Consider the following 5,741-nt stretch of genomic DNA (forward strand, 5'->3'; position numbering starts at 1 on the left):
ATTGAGGCTTTACTGCTCTCTAGGTACAAGCAAGAACATGGTGCAATAACACAAATCTGGCTCAATCACTGATCAGTAACAGCTGTAATTCCAGAACATTTAGCATTCTTATAAACCACGTCCTGAAATCTATAAATTGCTACAGCAGATCAAGAAAATGCTATATTCCCCCTATTCTGCCTGTAGCAATTTTGACATTTATGAGGTTTTCCTGTGAACATTACATTTTATTGAAATCTTAAAAAAAGATATACTTGGATTTAGTAATTGTTTAAAATAGCATTAGGCATGGGGACTTCAGGAGAGCAAGTTTCAAATATTAAGGGTTGAAAATTTAAAATTCATTAGTGGTTGCGTGCATGCAAAGACTCCGGGACATAACATAAGATATGCTGAATTCCACATCAGTCAACAATGCTATCATTTAATTCCTAGTGAAGGAGCATGCTGCCCAAACCCAAAGTAGCAGTATCTCAATAGGAAGAATAATTAATTTTACCAGAAATTAAATACTTCCTACTAATTGTTATGTAGAGAGAGAAACAGGGAGAGAGAGAAAATACGGGCCAGAGGAAAGAAATTCAGCACAAAGACTGTTTTTTTCTTTATTTTAGAATAACAGCTGAAGCAGTCAGAAGTCCCATTTCTCCTCCTACATACAGAGAGATGTAAATCAGGATTATTGCACTGATGTCTGTGGAAACAGTGATGTAAAATTGGCACAGCAAGCTTTTTCTTTCTTTCTTTCTTTTTTTTTTTTCCTTTACATTTGAAAAAAGAACAGTGTTTTTTTTTTTTATTATATGATGCATCACAAAGCAACTCCATAAAACCCATCCATATCACTATTCCTGTTCTACTCTCAGTGATAATAAGGACAGAGTTTTATATTAATGCTTGTGCACTCTAGGATTAATTTAGATCTCTGAATTTACAAGTATAAAAGATGATCTCTTGTAAAGAGCAATCCAATTCTATTTGCATGTACTCTTGGGCAAAATCAATTAGGTCATAAGCTGGAACAAAATTTGGTCCATTCACTGCAAGACAGAGGAGTGAGGATGTAAGCCTGAATTAGATGTGTATTCTGTAAAAGAAAAATTTTGCTGGGGTGAAAGAGGAAGATTTGCTTCGGAATTGAAGACCTTGAAAATAAGATGCTGCAAATTCTTGTTTAATAGGGTGAAAGGAGATTGAAAAATGAGCTAGAAAATAGCACTTTTCATATTACACTTCATACATTTGGCTAGCATACTGTGAGCTTCTGCAAGGAAAAAAAACAAAGCAAAACAACAACTGAACAGTTTGTTGTGAGGGAACAGATAAGTCTTTTTGTTTCTACTGAATAAGTTGCTGATATTACAGGTGAAACATTCAAGTTGAACTCCTCCTACCCCGAGTTTAGGCATATTCCTTAAGGACAATCTGCAATGTATGGAGGAGGTGTCAAACAAATTTGGGTCCCCCTAGTCCCTCCCTCCCCCTTCAAAAACCCATATTTTGGTAGTTAGATACGTACCCATACATTCCCTACTGCCCTTTTAAAAGAGAGACTTTTAAGGCTCTCAGTTCAAACAAGACATTTGAGAGATGCTTAATTGGCCCCACTGGATGGGAAGGCATTAAATCCTGGTCCCTCACACTCATTCTGTATAGCTGTTTTTTAAATGGCAAGCAGAATCATCTAATTCTATATACAAATCAACTGGCACGATACTGCTTGGTTGAAAGGGTCTCCACAATTATGTAAAATGCGAGTATTAACTATAATTGGGATAGTTTGCTAATACAATAAAAAGCTCTGAACATGAGAAAAGTTATGCTCGCAGCAGTAGCTATCACTTTCTAAAGTAAGAATTCATGGATGAAATGACATGAAAAAGATGGTTATAAAATTTTAATGGAATGATAAAAGGCAAAAGTCAGCCTCTCAGCTGAATTCTTAAAATCCCTATATATCACAATCAGCTCCTTAACTGTAAAATCAATGTGGAGTATAACATGTTGTCAATGTGGTTGTCACTGGAGGGAAGACAGCAAAGTATGACAGCTACGCAGCTCAGTCTTACAATGATGAAAATAAAATCATAAGGCTTTTCACATGGATGTAACTGTTTATAGAAGAAATTACTGAACACAGAATTTGTTGGCATTTTTTTTTGTAAGATTCTCAGTTCATATTTTAAACGATTTCATTACAGTATTAATACTGGAACGTACTTTCATTTTGGCAAATGAAATTATCTTTTACAGCAGGCTGTTTTGCTCATCTGCTTCAAAAGTTCGGACTCTACTTAAAAGGAAGGCACAAAACTATCATTAATCTTTTGAAATTCCCCAACTAGAATCACACATTTGTTTACTTATTGTACAGATGAGGGGAGCCGGGAGCTCTACTCTCCTAGATATATTTCAGGGGAATCTATACTTTCATTAATATACTGAGACACGTACCTGGACTTCTGCCCTTTAAAGCTAATGAGAAATACCTGATTTGCTGGGAAACTCTCACTAAGCACGACAGGCATGATGGGCCTTTTATACTTGAATCATTTACTCTTTTCAGGAACACGAACAATGAAATTATACATATTAGCAAAGTGTGGTATCTTTCATATGTGTCCAATAGAATATCCAAATTGTGCAGCTCTGGGCATAAGGGAACACAAGAAACCTACCACACCAGATCATATAACTTGTAAGTCATTAAGCCATTTGCACAGTGACGTTATCTGTATGAAACCCTTAAAATACACATTGAGAGCTGTCTCCAAAATATTCACGCTTTTTGCCCGCTTCTATTCCAACTGCATGTTGCTTTTAGTACTCCAGCCAGACAGCCAGGAAGATTCTTCTTATTCCTAGTCTATAGGCATGCATGAGCAGATTATTCTATTTGTCATACGACCATTGTATCACATTTGCCCTGATATTTGTATGTCAGCTTAGCTATTCTCTCTTTCTGTTGTTCATCCTGTCATGTATTTCACGTGGTTCTCTCTTCCATGTACAACCTTTCCATGTTTTATCTTTTGCTTCAGTTTTCATCTAGCTTTCTTGAACACAAGTGGCCATATTCACATAAACTATGGGTTATAGTTCATATTTATTGGCCTAAATTATATGGACCCAATTTGCGTACCTAAATTGAGAGTCTAGTCTTCTCAGATACCCAATATAATCAGTGATTCAAAAAGTTGAGAACTGCAGCATTGCAATTCTCTTGTCCTAAATTGCCCCCTGGAGGAACTTCCCTCTCTCTGGAGACTACAAAAGAAACTTTAAGAGAACAGGCCTCCCCACCCCGAAAACGAAGCTCTGTGGTGAGCGTGCCAGTGGAGCATACTGTAGCGCTCCATATGATAGGAATAAGACTCTCTGTGCTTCATCAGCAGATACATGCTGACGAATGTTTGATAAATTGTAGGATCATCCTTTTACTGTTTCTTTTTCCTCTAGATATGTATTGATCTCAAGTCATTACTTTATGGTATGTACTTCTGACACTACTTATTGTAACAATTGTCATTGGACACTGGACTGGACTGTAGCTTTTACAATACAGAGAAAATATGCAACCGCAGTTGAGGAAAAAAAAATACAGGCTGCCTGATAGGCAACTCAAAAAACTCTCTCAAGTAGTGCAAGCCAAGCACTTATGAAAGTGCTTCAGTGAGAGCTCGCCACACCGGATAGTTATGCTGATCCATGGGACTAAAACACAGCTTTCTGAAAGAGATAACAGATGTCCTCCTGCATGCAATGCACTGGACTGCAAGTAATTTCTAAGACTAAAAACTCAAGCATCTTTTCTTGAAAGTTGTAATTTTTGGTTGCTCAAATTTCGCCATCCATAGAACTATACTACAAGAATGGTACAACTGCCACAAGACCAGGTTCAAATAACTATAACCAATTCTTTTACAGCTTCCTTCCCAGACTTACCATAGCAAAAGAGAAAACCTAATTGTCATCTGCTTTTTTTATCTAGAAAATTTCATTTTATTTCTGAATGCAATGCATGAAATTCTGCTCTTAGTTCAATGGTATACACTGACCTCTCAGTTCAGTAGTGAATATATTGACTGCAAAGCAGTTACCATAAATTTACTCTTACATTACTGAAAGAAAGGTCTAATCCAGAAATTTCATCAGCTGTTTCTATTTTGCAGTAAATAGTTTGATGCTATGCTGACCAAGATCACCTGAACAAGCATCTTTTATTAACATGTTTAGCAGGTTTTGAAAAATTCATAGGATATATACATTATTCTAATCTGTCACTGGTAGGTTAGAGTTTAAAAAATGCATGGAATCAGTTACTAGCACCATGCACATGTAAATGGGAATATCTAGGAATTATTTACAGCATTTTTCCTCTTAAAAACACCTCATCTTTACATTAGGACACTTTACTATAAGATTCTGTAGAATATGTACTGGAGGTGACATATTGAAATGTCCACCTCTCAAAAGAAGATAAAGCCTGTGGGGTGGAATGCACTGGATAATCTGTTTCACAATGGTTCTCTAAACAGTACAACCTGCAGCCTTAGCTGTTAGCAAACACCAGGCGAGCCTGGCACACTAACTCTAAAAAACAACGTGGAGTGTGGAGAGGGGTGGAGAACCTGTGGCCAAATTCTGTGATCACTGTGTAAGGATGGGGACATGATGATACTACTGGAATTTATACTCTTGTTTTCATGAGAGCTATCAGTGGGCACAGTCAAATTCCTTACGGGTGGTCATGAGAGCCCATGTGAACACAACTAGAGGAATTGGGCAGAGTGCTATTTGTGAATACATAATCTTGATTTTTCAATATACTGAACACATCTGGATTCATAGTAAAGAATAGGACACCACTTAGAATCTAAGCTAAGCTGCCCCCAACCCCTTTGATATCCGAGGACAAGCTAGAATTCAAGGGGGTTTATTTTGTTCCAAATTTCTTTGCTCTTTTCACATGACAAATATAACAGATTTTTATGGCAGCATTTTCTAAATTTTATTTAATCATTCCAACATCCTCCTAGATTGCTGAATATTTTTCATAAATAAAATATAATATGAAATTCACTATATATTGTGAAATTATCAAATTGCAGTAATGTAATTATACTGCTTTTAAAAGTGGATGTGATGATTTACATTTACTGCCATGAGTCGCTTATGCACATTAACACACATATATGTATTGTATTCCTACAGATACTTTATCTTCGGTGAAAAAAGAAAAAAAAGACATATAATCACTGCATAGAATTCAGTAAGAACAGAGTACACACATATATCTTGCCAGAGCAAGAGATACAGGAAATTTCTACTGTCAAATATTACTTTAAAAAGTCAAAGTCTATTGGTTAGCATGCCCAGGAATTAAGTGTAGTTTTGCAACAAGCTGTCAGTTTAGGCAGTTTTATAAGAAAAATATTGAAGTCCTGACAGAAATACTGCTTATACTCAATGAAAATCATTCAGTCTTAAGCAATTGAGTTGAACATCCTTTCACAGAGGGCAGCCCTCTGCAGTGATACCATCACCAGAGTCCTTTGTCATCAATTAAAGTTTTTTTTGTTGGTCAGTTACAATGGTTGCTGGATAGTAGAGACTATACATCAGTATCATAGAATCATAGAATCACTAAGGTTGGAAAAGACCTAAAAGATCACCCAGTCCAACCGTTCACCTATTCCCAATAGCTCCTACTAAACCATGTCCCTCAACACAACATCCAG

The 5,741-nt window shown here is 36.4% G+C and overlaps 1 protein-coding gene across 1 annotated transcript in view; it reads right to left on the bottom strand.

Annotated features, from left to right (window-relative positions):
• Positions 1 to 5,741, bottom strand: part of USH2A (usherin) — a 394,411-nt gene that overhangs the window by 128,798 nt on the left and 259,872 nt on the right. The window lies entirely within an intron of this gene.

This window comes from Lagopus leucura, unplaced genomic scaffold (genome assembly GCF_019238085.1).
Source record: "Lagopus leucura isolate 7727_CA_CO unplaced genomic scaffold, USGS_WTPT01 Super-Scaffold_73, whole genome shotgun sequence".
In the NCBI taxonomy this organism is placed as follows: Eukaryota; Metazoa; Chordata; class Aves; order Galliformes; family Phasianidae; genus Lagopus; species Lagopus leucura.